Below are 22,210 nucleotides of genomic sequence, written 5' to 3'. Positions count from 1 at the left end.
CTAGACTCAGCAGAGGAGGTCCGCCTCCTCTGTGTTTACAAACTCTACACGGGTACGGGCGGGGCTAGGGAGGAGGAGCAGTTTGCAGGTCCTGTGCGTCTGAGACAAGCGAGTGAGATATCCACTTGATCAGTTTCCGCGATCGGCGAATATGACTAATTATCGGAATTCCCCGATCGCATATTTATACTAATTATCGGCCGATAACGATCGGTGGCCGATCGATCGGGGCATCCCTAAAAAAAATTATAATACAATAAATATCGGTTATCGGCTTGAGGAGCATAAAGTTATCGGTATCGGTGTCAAAAAATCAATATCGTGCATCCCTAACTCTCTCTCTCTCTCTCTCTGAAGTGACTTCTCGCTATCTGCAAACAGCTCCACTGTGTATTTAGCCTCCAGATGCAGCCAGGATTCTCCGGCGCTGCAGCTGGACCCTATTGGTATACTGTGCGTTGGTCAAATCTAGGGATGCCTCGATCACGTTTTTTGCCACCGATACTGATCACCGATCGTCGTGAGCCATATCGGCCGATACCGATACCGATCGTTTTTGATTAAAAGAAATTAAATTTTATTTTATATAATTTTTTTTTTTTTTTTATAAAATATATATATTATATAATTAGACTTGTACTTGTATTATCTGCGAGACATCGCCACCACACAACAAGCTCCACTGTCTGTGTGTACTCTAGTAGCCTCCAGCTACAGCCAGGATTCTCCGGAGCTGCAGCTGGACCTATTCTCGAGTAGCCTCGAGCTACGGCCAGGATTCTCAGGCGCTGCACCTGGACCCTATTGGTATAACGTTACTTAACTGTGCTCAGCAAGCCCTCAGCTCGAATACGCATCGAATCAGTGTTATAAGACATTGATATCAGGAGCTATCTGTAGCTACTGCTAGCCGGATATATAACGTTAATACAACGCCTCAGTGAATTATTTAGTTCAATGGGACATTTCGTTTTTAACAGTGAACTAACTTGCGCTAACGTGAGCTAACAGATAACAGCTAACAGGTATCATACCTACCTACTATACTTGCTAGAGCATTTGTTGATGTCAGGAGCTATCGGTAGCTGGCCGGCTAGATACCGTTCGGTTAGACAATGCCTCATCATGTATTAAACTAAAAGTGAATAGTTGACTGGGTCATTTTGTAACGGTAGCTAAGCTAACGTTAGCTCAGGGAGACGCCGACACACGCCGTCCTCCCGTGTCTCACTAGACTAGACCCGTGTTTACATGCGTGCGGGAGGGGCTGGACTCGAGAGCAGACGCCGCACCACCGGTGTCTGAGACAGAACTCAGCGACTGAGATCGGGTTTGACGATCGGTGAAAATAAAACATTATCACAGATCACCGATCGCATATTTATACTGAATATCGGCCGATAACGATCGGTGGCCGATCGATCGGGGCATCCCTAGTCAAATCACATTCAGCATGCCCTCAGCTCGAATACGCATCGAATCAATGTTATAAGACATTGATATCAGGAGCTATCTGTAGCTACTGCTAGCCGGCTAGATAACGTCAAGACAACGCCTCAGTGAACTATTTAGTTTACTGGGACATATAGAGCTAACGTGAACTAACGTGAGCTAACGTGAGCTAACGAGCGAACGGAGGTATTATGCACTCTACTATTGCTGGAGCATTTGTTGATATCAGCAGCTAGCCAGCTAGATACCGTTAGACAATGCCTCATGTCATGTATTAAATTAATGTGAATAGTTGACTGGGTCATTGTTTAAACCAGGGGTTCCCAAACTTTTCAGGCCAGGACCCAGAAAAGAAGGCGTCAGAGAGCCGCGGCACAATGCACATTGTTACAAAGGATCAGATTAAACCGAATATATATATTTATTGATTGATATATATTGCATAGTATTTGTATATAGTTTGATATCCCTTGTATATTCCTTGTACATATACACGGAATATCCCTTTAGCCTAGTACAGACCATAATATTTCATTCTCCTATTGGACAGCGGTCCACAGGCGCCAGGGCCATGCCTCCAGAGTCAGGTTCAAGGCCACCGTCAAGACATGTCTGTACATGCCCGGCCTTGCCCAGGAATACGAGACAGAAATGAGGTTGGCACTAGATTGTTCGCCGTGCATATAAATATGGCGCAGGTGAATACAGAAGTAGAGTTACCCAATAAGTTGAAGCCTCACCCACGATACTCCGTGCGGTGAAGTATGGCCTGTTTGGCCCCAAATAGAGCATTGAGACCGCGTGCGAATTAATAACTGAATTGTCAGAGTTTGGCGCTATACCGTCGAGTGCGACATATTTCTATTAAGTAAGTAATAGTCTATTTGTGTATAGTGTATCGTGCGGCTAAAGTTCTACAGTGACCAGCATCACCAACGCTTCCTCGTACCAGCTAGAGTGCTTATCCAGGCTGGGCTGCTTTCATGGCGCTTTCACCCGAGGAGACCTAGACGAGAACCGTGTGGACATGTACACTGGATTAATCTACCCGACGACTACATAGCCCTTTGCGGCTGGATTATATTTGTTTTGGTCCTGTGATTTATGGAGCGGAGAATCGCCGACGCCTACACGTGTGGGATTTACCCTGTGAGGAGCCACGTCGAGTCTGCGCCTCAGAGAGCCTGAGGCCGGCTAGCTATCTTCACTGTGGAGCTACAGTCTACGGAGAACAGCTGTATTCGTCTGTGGATCAAGAGACTATTGCACCGTCTCCTGTACTTGGAGTCTCCTTAGTCATCGTTGACCAGACTCTCTACTACCGACAGATCCTCTACCCCTGCTGGCTTACAACCGGGGGGACCCTTCCAGTATCTCCAGTATCTCCCTAAGATTCAGGTTGTATAATTACCTCCTGCGTAACCAGAGAATGGACATTCATTATTGATTTGCCTACGCACATTCCTTTGCCTTATAAGCGCATCCAAAGTAAAATAGAGAAGTATATTATGTACCTTTTGCTGCAATAAATACTTAATTACCACTTTGTGTGGAACCGATTCATTGTGGGAAGTGTTAATCATATTTATATATCATGTACTGTATGGCCAGTAATTAAAGTACATAAAGCGGTAGTGGTTTAATGATACCATACTTATCAATACAGTCAGGGAATTGTACCCCTCAGTTACACACATCGTCAGGCTTTTTTTTTCTTTTTTTTTGCCAAGTGACCGATTTTTTAAGCCATATATCACTTCAATCCTATTAAGTTAGTTCAAGTTAGTTATTCATTTATATGTGCTATTTATGAGAGGGCTAACTTGTTGCAAAATAATGATAATAATAATAGCCTCTAGGGATGCCCCGATCGATCGGCCACCGATGGTTATCGGCCGATACTCAGTATAAATATGCAATCTGTGAATTCCGATAATGAGTCATATTCGCCGATAGCGGAAACCGATCAAGCGAAGCTCTCACTCGCTGTCTGTCTCAGACACACACGACCTGCAAACTGCCGCTGCTCCTCCCTAGCCCCGCCCGCCCCCGTGTAGAGTTTGTAAACACTGAGGACTGAGAGGAGGCTCCTCTGCTCGAGTCTGTAGTGCATTCGACCTGCGCTAACGTTAGCTACCTAGCTATCGTTACTGTTTAAACAAAATTACCCAGTCAACTATTCACGTTTAGTAGGCATTGTCTAACGGTATCTAGCCGGCTAGCTACCGATAGCTCCTGATATCAACAAATGATCCAGAAAGTCTAGTAGTCCATGTTCATACCTCCGTTAGCTTGCGTTAGCTTGCGTTAGCTGACGTTAGTTTACTGTTCAAAACGAAATGTCCCATTGAACTAAAGTTCTGTCTTAACGTCATCTAGCCGGCTAGCAATAGCTACAGATAGCTCTTGATATCAATGTCTTATAACATTGATTTAATGCGTATTCGAGCTGAGGGCTTGCTGAATGTGAAATGACCAAAGCACAGTAATGTTACCAATAGGGTCCCGCTGCAGCGCCGGAGAATCCTTTTTGGAGCTGGAGGCTACTAGAGTACACACAGACAGTGGAGCTGTTTGCAGATAGCGAGCATTTTGACTTAAACGTGGTGGCGATGTCTCGCAGATAATACAAGTACAAGTCTAATTATATAATATATATATTTTATATAAAAAAAATTTAAAAAAAAATATATAAAATAATTTTTTATTTCTTTTTAATCAAAAACAATCGGTATCGGATCGGTATCGGCCGATATGGCTCACGACGATCGGTGATCGGTATCGGTGGCAAAAAACGTGATCGGGGCATCCCTAATAGCCTCATTAAAATACTATTGTTGCTTCGGTTGTTTTCAGCGTTTTATGTGCATAATCTGTTATTTAGTTTGAAATGTTCGTTGAAATAAGTAATTTTTCGTTTATTTATTAAGTTAATATAAAACCATATAGTCACATTTTAGAATACAATAGAATAGAATTTTAGAATACAACTAGAAACACTGTCCTGGCCTGCTTCTAAGTTCAGTGGCCTGAAAAAAAAAATTGTTTTACTTTTTTTTTTGTTTTTTTTTTATCATCTCGCGGCCCTCCCGTGGCTGCTCGCGGCCCACCTTTGGGTCGCGACCCCGACTTTGGGAACCACTGGTTTAAACAGTAACGTTAGCTCACGGAGGTCCGCACTAGACTAGAGCAGACTGCCTCTGTGTTGATACGAGCAGAAGCACGGACTTGGGCGGATATGACTTGTTGCCACGGGTTTTTTCAAAATAAGAGTATCATATGAACCGAACGTTGCTAACTGCCGGAGCCATCAATATTAGGGATGCACCGAAATTTTGGTGGCCGAAAGCTTTCGGCCGAAAATGGCCTTTCGGCTTTTGGCCGAAAGAGTTTTTTCACCAAAAATATGTCACCGAAACAGAAACAACCTGTAACCTAACGCGTGTTGTTGTGATGATGTCGCGCTGTTGGGAGTCACGCTGTTTCTATGTAAACTCTGCGCGCAACGCGTCCAATAAATGCGTCTTTACCGCGGTATCGCTGTTACATCATGCCCACCGCAGAGTTGGGCTGAATACCGCATCACCGCTGTTTTTTATAATAATAATAAAGTACCCTGCTCTCGTTGGGCCAGAAAAGTCACATGAAACACTGCAGACCACTGATTGGTCAGAAGCGTCACACGTTGGAGCCAGCGTTTCCGTTAGCCGGTAATTACCGGTATTTGTCCGGCAAAATCTCCTGAAGTCCGACATATTTAATTTCTCCGGTCTTAATGTCCGGTGAAAATAATTCCCTGAGTCTAAGCACAATTTGATTATTTGAATTGTATTAAAATAGGCTAAAATTAAATAGCCTATGCGATGAACGAAACGATCATTACATTTGTTTCCTCGTTGCTTCTAATAATGACAACGACGTTGTCAGCGAGAGCTTTAAAAACGTAGGTCTCGGTTCGCTTCATCGGACCAAACGCGAACCAAATATAGGAAGTGATTATTATTACCACTGCTCGCAGCACTCACTGCAAAACAAGCACACTGCATCTAATCTCTCTATCTATCTATCTATCTATCTATCTATCTATCTATCTCTCTCTCTCTATGTCTGTGCATCTTGGGAAGAAGGAAGAAAAAACGCGGCTTATTATTATTACCGAGGCGCGCGGCTTATTATATTATTAAAACGGCTACTTGTGGGCACTCATAAAAACACTGTGGTCTACAAGTTGTTTAGCGAGAGGATGGTGGTAGGTAATGTGCTTCAATAGAACAATGGATCAATGCCATGTCAAAACTCGGCTCCGCTGATCTGGGCTCCGCAGTACACACACACACGCGCGCGCGCACACACAGGATCGCAGCCACACACACATTTCCACTGTCCAATAGACAAGCGCCCTTTTCGACCGCGTGACATTGAGGTGGAGAGAGTAGTCACGCAAACCACGATAATGTTGCAGTCTCTCTGCTTTCTCAGTTCTTCGCTTGATATAATTAATACAAATGTCCAATATAACGGAATTCGTTAGCTCATAAAAATGTGATTATAACAGACTGCTGTTCAGTGTCGGACCGACTGCCACATACGCGGTCTATTTTATTTCAAGTCAGCAGCAGCACGGAGACGGAGTATCGAGGGACTTATTTTATTTGGAATATATTAATGACTGTATACGCAAAAGTAGCCTAGTTTTAAGTAATAATATTATAAATCTACATGCCTTGAGGATGACATGAGCCTGCCTATCAATTGTTTTAAAGCTCAATAAACTATGACCGGAATTAATCTCATTTGTCCGGTAGTTGAAATCTTGCAGGTCACGGAGACCGGCAACAATTTTTTCTAACGGAAACCCTGGTTGGAGCGTCTTACAGTGCTTTTACTTCCTGAATGTCAGCCATTGATCAGAGCTCACAGTCACAACACGGCTAATACATTAGCTCCCACCGGAGACCGGAGTGGATTACCGTCGCTCCTCAGGGAACGAGGCATAATGATTTTACTGCAACGAAATGTTATAATAAAAGCCATTCGTTCTATACACTTGTCTGATTGAAAACTTTATTAACAGACCGCAGAATGGGTACAACTCGGCACGCTCTGAGCAAAGAAAGGAACTGAGATATGAATTGAGTAACGCTTGCCTTGCTATGGTCCGGTAAATACGCTGATGTTATTGAACGTGTAACTATATAACGTTAATGCCACAAAACGAATGCCTTTGTAATCATAAGTAGTAACGTTATAATAATAATAATAATAATAATAATAATAATAATAATAATAATAATAATAATAATAATAATAATAAGAAAGGGTCGGGGGGTAACCGGCTGGCGCGCCGCTACCACCCCTGCCCGCGACACAGAGGGGAGACTTCGAATCAGTGTTTCACTTTTAATAACGAATGCGTGCTTGTCGAATCCCAAACAATATTCATGCTGCAAATTCATCCTCTAAAGATAGACATTTAGACTAGAGGCAGGCTATATGCTATAAGAGTAGACTACAAAAAAAATGCATTCAAACTTTTTTTGTGTGTGTGACGTGTGTGTGCGGTATTTTGCGGTAATAACCGCAGCGGTAGGAAATATTTAGCAAATTTGTGCGGTAAGGAAAACATTAGGGATGTCCGATATTATCGGCCGACCGATATTATCGGCCGATATCGGCAGTAAAATGTGATATCGGAAAATATCGGTATCGGTTTAAAAAAGAAAAATAAACAATAACAATATTTATTATATATATCCAGTGAAATTATTAGTTACCTGAAATTATTCCGTTTTTTGGGGGGGGGAAACCCTGCATATATCGGTATCGGTTGATATCGGTATCGGAAATTAAGAGTTGGACAATATCGGAATATCGGTATCGGTAAAAAAAGCCAATATCGAGCATCCCTAGAAAACATCAATACCGCGGCAGCTCTAATGATGAGGCATTGTCTAACCGAACGGTATCTAGCCGGCCAGCTACCGATAGCTCCTGACATCAACAAACGCTCTAGCAAGTATAGTAGGTAGGTATGATACCTGTTAGCTGTTAGCTGTTAGCTCACGTTAGCGCAAGTTAGTTCACTGTTAAAAACGAAATGTCCCATTGAACTAAATAATTCACTGAGGCGCTGTATTAACGTTATATATCCGGCTAGCAGTAGCTACAGATAGCTCCTGATATCAATGTCTTATAACTAGGGATGGGTACCGAATTCGGTACTTTTGAGGCACCGAACCGAAACACGTCGGTACTACCGAGTATCGAATCAAGTGAGAAACCGAAAGAAATTATAAAATTTCTTTTTTACTTTTTTTTTTTTTTTTTACCTTTTTCTTTTCATGTCAACGTTCACACGCACAATATATGCTTACCTAGGATTTGACTTGATTCAACAACAAAGCAGTCGGAGCAATGACAAGCCGAAAACTGTAGAAATTGTAGTTATTTGAAGTTTGGATTTTTTTTTTACGACTGAGGTAGGTAAATTAAATTTCTTGAGACTAAAGTACAGAAAAAAGGTACCGTTGGGTACCGGTATCGATTCACAGGTACCGGTACCGGTTCAAATGTGAAAGGTACCATCCCTACTTATAACACTGATTCGATGCGTATTCGAGCTGAGGGCTTGCTGAGCACAGTTAAGTAACGTTATACCAATAGGGTCCAGGTGCAGCGCCGGAGAATCCTGGCTGTAGCTGGAGGCTACTAGAGTACACACAGACAGTGGAGCTTGTTGCGTGGTGGCGATGTCTCGCAGATAATACAAGTACAAGTCTAATTATATAATATATATATTTATAAAAAAAAAAAAAAAAAAAGATTATAAAATAAAATTTAATTTCTTTTAATCAAAAACGATCGGTATCGGATCGGTATCGGCCGATATGGCTCACGACGATCGGTGGCAAAAAACGTGATCGGGGCATCCCTACTAATATGCATATTATTCAGAGCGAGACGGGGGGGGATTGTGTTTCTCACATTGACGCTGTCTGTCTGTCGCGCGTCTACTGTGCCGAGTCAAGCGAGCACATTCAGCTGGGGACTAGAAAGGTGCGCTCAGTAGAGCACAGATGTCCGCTGCGCAGCCAGAGAAAAGATGGAATTAATGTACTGTATGCATTCAGAAGTGCTGAATAAATGTTTTATGGACCCATAATAGTGATTTTTTATTATTTAAGTTAAGTTTTGCCATAATAATATATTTTTCCATAATCATAATGTTCCACAACACTGGTAAAAAAAATCTATTTTATGAATCATTTTCGGCCTTTCGGCTTTCGGTCAACTTTTTTCGGTATCGGTTTCGGCCAAGAATTTCCCATTCGGCGCATCCCTAATCGATATTATGACTGGAGCTGCGCTTGGGGCGGAAATGAGACCCGCACAGGATTTTCAAAATAAGAGTATCGATATGAACTACACGCCAGGTGGCGGGCAGACCTCTCAGTGTCACTCGCCAAACCTAAAAATATGCCCGCCATTGGCGGGTGGCAGGCTCTAATTTCGTGCCCTGTGTGCGTGTGCGTAACGTTAGCGCTAAGCACGGCATGGATAATCAATTTTTCAGCCCGCTTCTCTAGCGTGCATAAGTACACATATACTATCGATAATCTAGCGTTTATTTGAAAACGATTCATAAATCAGCCGAAAAATTACGTGTTTTGTGTATTCCACTAAAGAGCAAAATTTCTCTGGAATTACTAGAACTCTCCAAAACTATACTCGTATTCAAAACGGTATAAAACAGAAATGTACCAATGAAAAAACTATCCGTTTCATACATGTTGACTGCAAGCAAGTCATTGATAAGCGAGGGGTGTTTTAGACCCATAGCCATAATTTAAGATATAGTTTAAGCCTTCGCAAATTAAATTTCCCCGACCTCCCATTGACTTCCTTATTGGCACGGTAGCCCTATTATGGTCAAAGGGGCGTGGCTCTGAATGTGTTAATGAATATAACTAAAGTTTTTAATACTATAATACTAGTCTAGTGTAGCCTAATCTTTATCTGCAACTGTGAATAAAAACCCCATTGGTTTAAACAGAATGAATACACATAAAATTTAAAAAAAATATATATATATATATATATATTTTTTTTTTAAATTCGAATGTTGATTTAGAATTCGAATGCCAACGTAACAAACGAAGGTCCGAACGTTTGGGCTCAGCCAAGTAACCACCACAGACCCTACATGGAATAACGGCCTCTGGTCTGAACTCTAGCCATCCTGGAGAACTTGCATCACCATAACCTCATCCCTGGTGACTGTTCCACTGAATCTACGCCATGCTTCCGAGTCCTGGTACCGATAAGACCCCTTTTCTCATCAACGTCATCTTCTAGGCTAAATCTCTTGCTTGCGTCTCCAAACTGTGAGTACCATCTTTTGGGGGAGAGACTCTGGGGACGACATCCCGGAGACTGGGTGGAAGTAGATTAACACATTAACTGCCAGAGTTTGCCCGTCTCAACCACTCTCTGCCACCACTGTAAGCCTATGGAGATGTTCACCTTCTTTGCAGGGCTATAACTTTTTTTAATTGTATTGCTAAATTGACATTACTATGGCCCATTCAACATTGATTATCTATCGTTCAGGATGTAGGAATGTTATACTTTTTCATTAATAGATTTATACAAAAATACCGTCTAGAATATAAATATGTTTTTATCGTTTTCTGCAGTAATTCCTAGAACGTGAGATATAGGCATAAACGCATATATAGATTATCAACTGCCGTTTGTTGCCGATACACGCTATATTAAAATTTCAACTGTACATGATCCTAAACATTATGACTGATCATGCGAGGATGAACGGGGGGGGGGGGGGGGGTCGTTTATAATTCCGTGATCGTCAGTAAATGCTTTATGTAGTATGGGTGATATATTGATCAGAGCAGTTTGCATTAATAATAATAAACAAACACGCTGAAAGTATTGTTACTGTCCTCTTACCGTTCGCCGATGAGACTGGAGGAAAAAGATCCCACTTATTTGACGGCGATCTACTAGATCCATTTCCGGTTTGTATAATAATAATAAACGCCCAAATCAGGGTTAGAAATTAACATTTTTTTTCAAGGGCTTTTTTTGCCCCCCTTAATTGATTTTCTGGGGCTTTTTTTTGTATTTCGGGGGCAATGAATTTTCACAAAATGGACGGTTCGGTTCGTATCACGGTTTTGGGGTCACGGTTTTCAGTTCGGTTCGATATACGTAAATTTTTATAAAAATATATGTAACACTCAAATCTAAACATGCTTCTCATTTATTAAAAAAAAATAAAAAGGTTTACAGTGTTACAGTGTTTACAGCCTTAAATAATGTTTGGCACACAAAGACCGAACTGACTGAAAAATATAGGCTACATTTGTAGTATTAACTTAGTGCAAACAAACAATATGCTCAGCCAGCACTAGACTTTCCTTTCTTTAATATAAACACAAAAAAACAATGTCAACCATGTTTAAATTCCCTGATTGTCAGTTCTTAATGGAAAGATTCGTGTTCTGCTTGAAATTATTATGTATCTGTCTACATTTATTTAGACTAACATTATTTAAATATTGAGTGCAACTGTGGTGGATTACGTAATTCGGTGAGTTGGAACTATCTATGGGTTGGCGCCGGGTCCCCACGGACATTTTAGTGTCACGCACCTTCCGCTCAGGCAATGTTATTATCAGCTCCGGTAACGTTAGGAGGTGATGGCATGCAGTGGGAAAGCGGCAATAGTCCCGGTTGGAGTTAGTAAAACACAGTTGTATGTTAGCCTTCTTGGATGTTGAATAAACGCCTATCTGTGAGTGCCGGATGCATTTTCCAGATGCACGGAGATCACCAGAGATCCATTTCCGGTTGTAACTCGCCGATCATCCATCAGGCGGCAGTATTGAAGCGTTGCAGAGTTGTGCAGGCTCTCACTGTATCAGCCGAGGCTGGGTGAGGGAATTATGAATACCATGGCGAAAAAATTAAATATGATATCAATAACGTTGTACGCCGTGGAATGGCGGAATTCGCATTACCTTGAAACCCGTCGCACAACGTGATTGGCGGTCAATGTGTTAAGGCCTTGTCCAGACGAACGATTGATATTTTTCGTTTTCATTAATAAAAAAAAAAAAAAAAAAAAAAAGGTTTCTGTAAAAACAAAAACGTCTCATGATAATAAGTGCGTGCCACAAATTTACAAAATAAATGTCTTTCCTGTTTTAGACGTTGCTCTTTTATTTTGAAAACCCGCTACAGCTCAACACCAGCCATGGGGATACTATTTACTAAATGATGGAGGCTTTTTAATCATCAAGGTAAGAGAGGATTTGTCATGATCAACTGAAGGCGTATGCTATGGAACAGTATGTGCTTGATTACTACTTGGGTTTTCAGAAAAAGTACATTTAGCTGTAAAAGCCCGATCAAGCTCAATAGCTTCTGTAACACTGTAAGGGAGATGTCAATCTGTTGTCGACGGTGGTTGTGATGTTGCTGAGTTTGCACACGCGGGGTAAGGGAGAGGTGGGCTATCGCGTCATCGGTTCAGGAAAAGACTCTTATCGCTTGTAAAGACAGTGATGCAAGGGGGGCGTCTTCAGAATTGCGCACTCTGGAAGCCGGTCTCAGAAAGTAGCGTCTTCAGGCTGCCAGAGCGCAGTTCCGTGTGGATGAAAGGTGCATACGATCAAATACTTTGCCTGATAAGACCGAAATCGGTTTCGTCTGGACATGGCCTAACCCTAGATTAACCAGATTAACCCTAAACCAGACGTCCGTCTCACCAGATTAACTCTAACCCTAACCCAGACGTCCATCTCACCAGATTAACCCTAACACAGACATCCATCTCACCAGATTGCACGCTGCACCCCGAGGAGTTTATAAATGTGCACATTCCCGACACCTGGAAGCTGCCTCTGTGTTTTTCACTGCATGTGGACAAGCGGTTCAACGGGGCATCTTTAGTACAGTTGAAGACCTGTCGAACACCCAGCATCCTGCGCTCCGGCGATAACAACCCTATGGCCCCAGCACCAGCTGCGTCTGGAACCTCATAGTGCAGACTATTGGGCTTGGGCGGTATGACGGTATTAAGGTATACCAGGGTATTTAGAAATACCGACGGTATTGATTTTAAATACCGTCAGTCACTGTCAAAATCACAGATGCGCTTCAGTTTCTATAACAGTGAAACAGAGTTTTGAGTGTAGCGCACACACTGAGTGTAGTGCACACACGCGCCAGCAGAGGGCGAGACCGCTCTAGTGGAGCGAGTGGGTCACAACGGTGTTCACGTTTTACGGTAATGTTGCGACAGTGCTGTGAAAATACCGTAAAGCGTTGTGACGAGAGCAGTGTTGTTGTGGAGCAACTCTGGAGCAAGCAAATAATCCGTCTCTTATTATATGTGAACTAAAGAGTACAAGGTTTACACAACAGCCCCCACCCGCCTTTTTATTGTATTTGTACCGTCCTGTACTATCCGCTGTCAGCTGTTTATCTCTCTCTGTGAGCTACTGAGCTTGAATAACTAGTGTTAGCTCACGTTAAGTAGCGTTAGCTCTGCGGCTAATCTTAGATTACCCTGAACTAAATCAATGACTAGGTTATAAAGCATTCGAGTAGTTTTCACTGCACATAGAAGTAGCCAAACAACGGGAGCATTTCGGGAGCATATCACCAAAACCCAGGCCATTTCTAGCCCTTAAGGAATCAAATAGTTTGCCATGGCTATAGGCTAGATGCTAACGCTAAAACGGTGCGGGCTTCTACCGGTGCGGGACTACCATTTTGAGAGCTGACGATGATTTGTTTACTTGGTAACACGTAAACCCCCCCCCCCCCCGCTGATGAAAATGAAAGTCATACCGTCAAATACCGCGCACCGGGGTATTATAACATAAAGGTTTGCCGTGTGAAAAAAAGGATACTGCCCAAGCCTACAGACTATATAGCAGCCGTTTTAGGTAAACTAGCTCCAGACATGCACATCGTTATGGCGGCCGACTACAATATTAAGACATGTCCAACGCAAATAGATGTGCCAAATCAAAACGGATAACGTTATACTAACAAAGATTCTAGCGTACCCTGCTCACAGATCACTCTGGCCTGCGAACCACAAACAACCCGAGAGCACGTGGGAAACCATGACTTTTCCCACCTGGTGGCGAGACACAAAACAAGCACAGGGCAAGAGGAAGCGCTTGAATTGACAACACCAACAGGTTGTAAACATACAACTGGCCTGTTCTCACCAGTGCAAACAACAGATTGTAGAGGGAGACACAGTAGCAGCGTCCCGCGGGAGATGTACAGTGAGACTTCAGGACTTTCCAGAGATGTTGGAAATCTAGTGCATGTGATTTTGGGGACATTTTTACAATGTCGTAACAATGACTGGTGGCAGACCTGTACATGAGGTGGGTAGACAATATGCCCAATTCAATCACAAAAACAAGTTTTTACCGGACAATATGCTTTAATTTAATTTAACTTTCTGTAGTGCGGTAGTGAAAGGTTAACCTTCTGTAGTGTGGTAGTGAAAGGTTAACCTTCTGTAGTGTGGTAGTGAAAGGTTAACCTTCTGTTAGAGCTGCCGCGATTACCGCGGTATCGCTGTTACATCACGGCCACCGCAGAGTAGGCTGAATACCGCATCACCGCTGTTTTTTATAATAATAATAATAAAGTACCCTCCTCTCGTTGGGCTTGCGGCTCTGCAGATATACCCTACTCCTCTATCGAGGTTCCAAGCGACACTATTGGGTACCAGAAAAGTCACGTGAAACATTGCAGACCACTGATTGGTCAGAAGAGAGACGCGTCACACGTTGGGAGCGTCCTGCAGTTTTTTACGTCCTGAATGTCAGCCATTGATCAGAGCTCATCACAATACGGCTAATAACGTTAGCTTTAGCTCCCCGCCGGAGTGGACTACCATCGCTCCTCAGGAGTACTAAACGAGACATAATGATTTTACTGTCTGCAACGAATGTTATAATAAAAGCCCTTCGTTCTATACACTCGTCTGATTGAAAACTTTATTAACAGACCGCAGAATGGGACAACTCAGCAAGCTCTGAGCAAAGAAAGGAACGGAGATGGTCCGGTAAATACACTGATGTTATTGAACGTATAACTATATAATGTTAATGCCACAAAACGAATGCCTTTATTATAAAGTAGTAACTTTATAGTAATAATAATAAGAAAGGGTCGGGGGGGTAACCACCCCTGCCCGCGACACCGAGTGAACGGCGCACGACCAGAGGGGAAACTTCGAATCCGTGTTTCACTTTCAATAACTAATGCGTGCTTGCCGAATCCCAAACAATATTCATGCTGCAAAGTCATCCTCTAAAGATAGACATTTAGACTAGAGGCAGGCTATATGCTATAAAGAGTAGACTACTACTAATTTTTTTATAAATTTTTTGTGTGCGTGCGGTAATAACCGCGGCGGTAGGAAATATTTTGCAAATTTGTGCGGTAAGGAAAACATCAATACCGCGGCAGCTCTACCTTCTGTAGTGTGGTAGTGAAAGGTTAACCTTCTGTAGTGTGGTAGTGAACGGTTAACCTTCTATAGTGTGGCAGTGAAACGTTCTGTAGTGTGGTAGTGAAAGAGTTAACCTTCTGTAGTGTGGTAGTGAAAGGTTAACCTCCTGTAGTGAAAGGGTTAACCTTCTGTAGTGTGGTAGTGAAAGGGTTACCCTTCTGTAGTGTGGTAGTTAAAGGTTAACCTTCTGTAGTGAAAGGGATAACCTTCTGTAGTGTGGTATTGAAATGGTTACCCTTCTATAGTGTGGTAGTGAAATGTTAACCGTCTGTAGTGTGGAAGTGAAAGGGTTAACGTTCTGTAGTGTGGTAGTGAAAGGGTTAACCTTCTGTAGTGTGGTAGTGAAAGGTTAAGCTTCTGTAGTGTGGTAGTGAAAGGTTCTGTAGTGTGGAAGTGAAAGTGTTAACCTGTAGTGTGGAAGTGAAAGTGTTAACCTGTAGTAGGGCTGGGCGATATGACCAAAAATGTTATCACGATAAAATTATAAAATTATTTTCATATAATTCGATATCGATAATTATCGTCGATATAATGTCTGTCAAGTTTAATTAACTTCTTATGCTGCTGCGAATGTCTCAAGTCGAGTTGATGTCGTCATCAGTCCGCGCACGTTAGCAGTTAGCCGACAAGCGGAGTATCTCATGACAATAAATATGACACTAAAATACTCTCTTCCGCCACAATATATTGAAACGAACTGTATACCCCACACTACTATAAACGTGGCCTCAGAATTCAAAACACACACATACTCGGCACGTAAATATATAAAACAGTGCCGTGCAAGCTAGTTATCCTAGCCAGCCTGTTGTATCTAAGCGGTGTATTCCATGACAATGTGCTAAATATGACACTAAAATACTCTCTTCCGCCACAATATATTGAAACGACGTCAACTGTATACCCCCACTACTATAAACGTGGCCTCAGAATTCACGCCACACACATACTCGGCACGTAAATATATAAAACATCGCCGTGCAAGCTAATTAGCCTAGCAAGCCTTGTTGTTGAGTGAGTCCTACCTCCTTCCGGGTCTACTTCGCTCTCGGCCATCTCCTTCACTGATTGGTTGTTAGCTGTTGTGCGTAAGCACGTCATCACGTAACGTTGGTTGTTGTTAGTGAGTGTGCTGAGCCGAGGCTGAACGGAGCCAAGCTTGGAAAATCGATATATCGAAACTTTGCGACCACGTTTCATGTTTATTTCGAGGAAATAATTTATCGCAATAGTTATCGTTATCGTTTTATCGCCCAGCCCTAACCTGTAGTGTGCAGTGATGCCAGTAATCTGATTACTTTTCAGTAAATAGTAATCTAACTTGTTACTTTTTACAAGCCAGTAATCTGATTACAGTTACTTTTCCAAGTGGCTGTGAGTTACTATTTAGTTACTATCTCATAATGCTGATAAGTGAGCCAGCGGTACAGTCAGCTAGACCGGAGTATGGCCTGATGGCTGATGACGTCTCATGATGACCTGTCTGAGCAGCCAATCATGATTTATGACATATGCACTTTCAATAAAGCATTATTTAAAAAGAAAACTGTTGTCATTCTTGTGGCAGCAGCAGGGGGGACGACGACGACTTCGTAACCTAGTTACTTTCAAAGTAACTAAGTTACTTTGATAATCAAGTAATCAGTAAAGTAACTAGATTACTTTTTAAAGGAGTAATCAGTAATCAGATTATTTTTACAAGTAATCTGTGGCATCACTGGTAGTGTGGTAGTGAAAGGGTTAACCTTCTGTAGTGTGGTAGTGAAATGGTTAACCTTCTGTAGTGTGGTAGTGAAAGGTTAACCTTCTGTAGTGTGGTAGTGAAAGGTTAACCTTCTGTAGTGTGGTAGTGAAAGGGTTAACCTTATGTAGTGTGGTAGTGAAAGGTTAACCTGTAGTGAAAGGGTTAACCTTATGTAGTGAAAGGGATAACCTTCTGTAGTGTGGTAGTGAAAGGTTAACCTTCTGTAGTGTGGTAGTGAAAGGGTTAACCGTCTGTAGTGTGGTAGTGAAAGGGTTAACCTTCTGTAGTGTGGTAGTGAAAGGGTTAACCTTATGTAGTGTGGAAGTGAAAGGTTTTAGTGTGGTAGTGAAAAGTTACCCTTCTGTAGTGTGGTAGTGAAAGGGTTAACCTTATGTAGTGTGGTAGTGAAATGGTTAACAGTATGTAGTGTGGTAGTGAAAGGGTTAACCTTCTGTAGTGTGGTAGTGAAAGGTTCTGTAGTGTGGAAGTGAAAGTGTTAACCTGTAGTGTGGAAGTGAAAGGGTTAACCTTCTGTAGTGTGGTAGTGAAATGGTTAACCTGCTGTAGTGTGGTAGTGAAAGGGTTAACCTTCTGTAGTGCGGTAGTGAAAGGGTTAACCTTCTGTAGTGCGGTAGTGAAAAGTTACCCTTCTGTAGGGTGGTAGTGAAAGGTTAACCTGTAGTGAAAGGGATAACCTTCTGTAGTGTGGTAGTGAAAGTGTTAACCTGTAGTGTGGTAGTGAAAGGGTTAACCTTCTGTAGTGTGGTAGTGAAAGGGTTAACCTTATGTAGTGTGGTAGTGAAATGGTTAACCTTCTGTAGTGTGGTAGTGAAAGGTTAACCTTCTGTAGTGTGGTAGTGAAAGGTTAACCTTCTGTAGTGTGGTAGTGAAAGGGTTAACCTTATGTAGTGTGGTAGTGAAAGGGTTAACCTGTAGTGAAAGGGTTAACCTTATGTAGTGAAAGGGATAACCTTCTGTAGTGTGGTAGTGAAAGGTTAACCGTCTGTAGTGTGGCAGTGAAAGGGTTAACCTTCTGTAGTGTGGTAGTGAAAGGGTTAACCTTCTGTAGTGTGGTAGTGAAAGGGTTAACCTTATGTAGTGTGGAAGTGAAAGGTTTTAGTGTGGTAGTGAAAAGTTACCCTTCTGTAGTGGGGTAGTGAAAGGGTTAACCTTATGTAGTGTGGTAGTGAAATGGTTAACAGTATGTAGTGTGGTAGTGAAAGGGTTAACCTTCTGTAGTGTGGTAGTGAAAGGTTCTGTAGTGTGGAAGTGAAAGTGTTAACCTGTAGTGTGGAAGTGAAAGGGTTAACCTTCTGTAGTGTGGTAGTGAAATGGTTAACCTGCTGTAGTGTGGTAGTGAAAGGGTTAACCTTCTGTAGTGCGGTAGTGAAAGGGTTAACCTTCTGTAGTGCGGTAGTGAAAAGTTACCCTTCTGTAGGGTGGTAGTGAAAGGTTAACCTGTAGTGAAAGGGATAACCTTCTGTAGTGTGGTAGTGAAAGGTTAACCTTCTGTAGTGTGGAAGTGAAAGTGTTAACCTGTAGTGTGGTAGTGAAAGGGTTAACCTTCTGTAGTGTGGTAGTGAAAGGGTTAACCTTATGTAGTGTGGTAGTGAAAGGTTAACCTTCTGTAGTGTGGTAGTGAAAGTTTTACCTTCTGTAGTGTGGTAGTGAAAGGTTAACAGTATGTAGTGTGGTAGTGAAAGGGTTAATCATCTGCATGTGCAGACTACAGGACACAAGATGATGACGTATCCTAATAATAATAATAATAATAACACTAAGGGCTTTTCTGTGAGTTTGCAGTGTCCCTCCACTCGTAGGGATAACCTTCTGTAGTGTGGTAGTGAAACGTTAACCTTATGTAGTGTGGTAGTGAAAGGGTTAACTTTCTGTAGTGTGGTAGTGAAAGGGTTAACCTTCTGTAGTGTGGTAGTGAAAGGTTCTGTAGTGTGGAAGTGAAAGTGTTAACCTGTAGTGTGGAAGTGAAAGGGTTAACCTTCTGTAGTGTGGTAGTGAAAGGGTTAACCTTCTGTAGTGTGGTAGTGAAGGGTTAACCTTCTGTAGTGTGGTAGTGAAAGGTTAACCTTCTGTAGTGCGGTAGTGAAAGGGTTAACCTTCTGTAGTGTGGTAGTGAAAAGGGTTAACTTTCTGTAGTGTGGTAGTGAAAAGGGTTAACTTTCTGTAGTGTGGAAGTGAAAGTGTTAACCTGTAGTGTGGAAGTGAAAGGGTTAACCTTCTGTAATGTGGTAGTGAAAGGGTTAACCTTCTGTAGTGTGGTAGTGAAAGGTTAACCTTCTGTAGTGTGGTAGTGAAAGGTTAAACTTCTGTTGTGTGGTAGTGAAAGGTTAACAGTATGTAAGTGTGGTAGTGAAAGGGTTAATCATCTGCATGTGCAGACTACAGGACACAAGATGATGACGTATCCTAATAATAATAATAATAATAATAATAATAATAATAATAACACTAAGGGCTTTTCTGTGAGTTTGCAGTGTCCCTCCACTCCACTCCTCCATGCATCACCAGAGGAAAACACAGGGACCCAGATAGCAGTGGTAGAATGGAGAGACCGTGAGTTAAGGTACAAACAATTCCTTCGCAGGCCAAAGCTATAAGGAAGCTAAAAGTGTCTTATGTGTGATTCTACTATCATTCCAATCAAATGCAGTTAACAGTCCAAAGCAAATGCTGTCTACATATCAAGACAACCCTTTATTGAATTGTGTCTGCACTATTAAATAAACGTTTATTGGAATTTGATCAGTCCTTGCAAAGCATTTTGGTACAAGAGAAACAAATGGGTTAGGCATATTGGTTATCAAACTCAACTTTGTGTGTGTGTGTGTGTGCATGCACACAGGCCTACAGCACATTTAGCCCAAATCAGACCTTCACTAAATGCAATAGGCTCCATTACATGCCCTATTGTGAGTCTTACTCTCATCACCTCAGTGTAAACCACCTTCAGCAGCAAAAGCCTATAACGTTGTGAATAACTGAATTATATGAATACAAGACAATCGTAAAAAGGAAAATAATATTTAGGTATTTTTACAAAGCCAAGACTCTCCAAAATGAACACAAACCACCACAGAACAGAACCCCCCTCCCTCCAATCTCAGCGCCTCACTGGACAAGCTCTTGGCGGACAAACTATTCCATGGCGCTTCAAACTCCAGGAACTTTTTTTCCTAAAAGAAGTTGTTCCTGTTTCGCCAGAGAGAGAGAGAGAGAGAGGGAGAGAGAGAGAGAAAGAGAGCTGGGGGGAAGGGAGGACTTCATGGAGCCTCGGCCAGCGCAAACAAAGTCTTCCCCGAGAGGGAGGCACTCACGGCGGCTGAGACCGAGAACAACGACGGCGGCGGCCAAGGCGCAAAGCACACAAACACAAACATAACGATACGTTTAAAAACAAAACAAAGGCCGCTCCCACGGCTAGCGCTGTAGGTGAAATGTATCAAGTTCTCTCGGTAACAATGTAACAATTAAACGGCTCGGTAGACGGGCTCGCGGACCACAATCAAGCCGCCGAGGCCTCGAATCTGCTGCGCGTTTTATACAAATCACATTAAACACGTTTTCAGGGAAGGAAATACAATACCGAAGGCCCGACCGTGTTGAAGAATGTAGAACATGCTGCTGCACTGTAATCCCTTTTCTCGGTTACAGAAGCACGGGCGCTCCTCCGGTATAACGGGCTCAAATACTATATTCCTCCGCGCGTTCTACACACCGCCGTTCCGAAACAAGCATTCTAAATCATAATGATAATCATAATAATCCACCGTTTCCGAGGCGAACAGACACGCCGCTATTATCAAACAGGCCAGACGACACCAGCACCACCACGGGGCTTGGAGAGCCAGCCTTCGGGGGACAGAGGCTGAGGCGGAGAAGAACGGATACCGGAGAGTGGGAGATGTTCCCCCGGAGAGGAGGACCCGCGTGCGCCGCGGCCAGGAGGAGACACTTTCTCCCCGAACAAACTCACCTGGGATGTCTACTGGACGGCCGAGGGTCTATACTAACCACTTATCTCGCATCACAACATTATCACGCTAACATTATAAAATAGAAATAATGTCTCCCCCCATTCGCCCGAGCTTCCAGTGGTCCTACTCCATTACATCCAGTCAAGATTTCCTGTCGTTCTCTCTCCCTCCCCCCACCCGTTCCAGCGCGTTGGTTTAGCCCGAATTCTAAGTAGCAATTCTAGGTCAGGTCTGTGTGCCAGTGAGAATGTTGCTGTCGGACAGGGGAGGCAGACAGAAATGCCCCCCCCCCCCCCAAAAAACACAGAGAACACGGTACGCAGTGAGAGTAATATATTGAAATAAAGAAGGGAATTGCATTTGTAAACAGTGTAAAAGTAGGCCTTAGATGGGCTTACCTTGTAGCCTACCTTACCTAGTAGGCCACACACACAGAAATATATATATACATACACACACAGGTAGAGCATATCCCCTAAATGTATCACTGCCTCTTCATTCTACTCCATTAAGCTCTAGGGTTTTTTTGCAAGCAGTTTGTAGAGCGTTAATACAGAACGAAATAGCTAATGGCTCTAATGAAGATTGCTGCATACCTATGATATTATGATATTACACACAACAGACACAGGTGCACACTAGATACACACACGCACACACAAGAACACAGCAAACCGACACATGCACACACATACATGCAATGATAGTAAACAAAGACATGTGCGCACACACATACATGCAATGATAGTAAACAAACACACATGTGTGCACACACATAAATGCAATGATAGTACACACACATGTGCACACAAGCACACACACATAAATGCAATGATAGTACACACAGGTCACTTCATAATTTATGATAGTACACAGGTCACATCATAATGTATGATAGTACACAGGTCATAATGTATGATAGTACACACAGGTCTATGTATGATAGTACACATTAGGTCACATAATGTATGATAGTACACATTAGGTCACATAATGTATGATAGTACACAGGTCATAATGTATGAGAGTACACATTAGGTCACATAATGTATGATAGTACACACAGGTCATAATGTATGATAGTACACACAGGTCATAATGTATGATAGTACACACATGTCATAATGTATGATAGTACAGACAGGTCATAATGTATGATAGTACACACTAGGTTACCTCATAATGTATGATCATACACACATGTCATAATGTATGATAGTACACACTAGGTCATATCATAATGTATGATAGTACATACTAGGTCACCTCATAATGTATGATAGTACACACAGGTCACATCATAATGTATGCCAATTCATTCAATCCCCGGCCTCTTGTAGTGATTACGCATTTGGCTTCGATTTTATTTTAAATATATCTTGATTAAATATTGACAAGGACCACTCTCGCTTTGCATGTTCTTAATGTTTCACTCTTCCTCATATATCT

The 22,210-nt window shown here is 42.4% G+C and overlaps 1 protein-coding gene across 2 annotated transcripts in view; it reads right to left on the bottom strand.

Moving 5' to 3' along the window:
• bcl9 (BCL9 transcription coactivator) overlaps positions 1–20,891 on the bottom strand; it is a 172,992-nt gene extending 152,101 nt beyond the window's left edge. Inside the window, exon 1 of one of the 2 annotated variants that reach the window (XM_084320919.1) lies at positions 20,761–20,891. The gene's annotated coding sequence lies outside the window, so the exon portion shown is untranslated. Of the gene's footprint in view, positions 1–20,370; positions 20,542–20,760 lie in introns of those variants that run through there. The other variant, XM_084320920.1, reaches the window with a different exon arrangement.
• Positions 20,892–22,210: the final 1,319 nt, after the last annotated feature.

This window comes from Notolepis coatsorum (genome assembly GCF_963971535.1).
Source record: "Notolepis coatsorum genome assembly, chromosome: 8".
NCBI classification, from domain to species: Eukaryota; Metazoa; Chordata; class Actinopteri; order Aulopiformes; family Paralepididae; genus Notolepis; species Notolepis coatsorum.
Note: the sequence above shows the minus strand (reverse complement) of the source record. Positions and strands in the feature narration are given on the sequence as shown.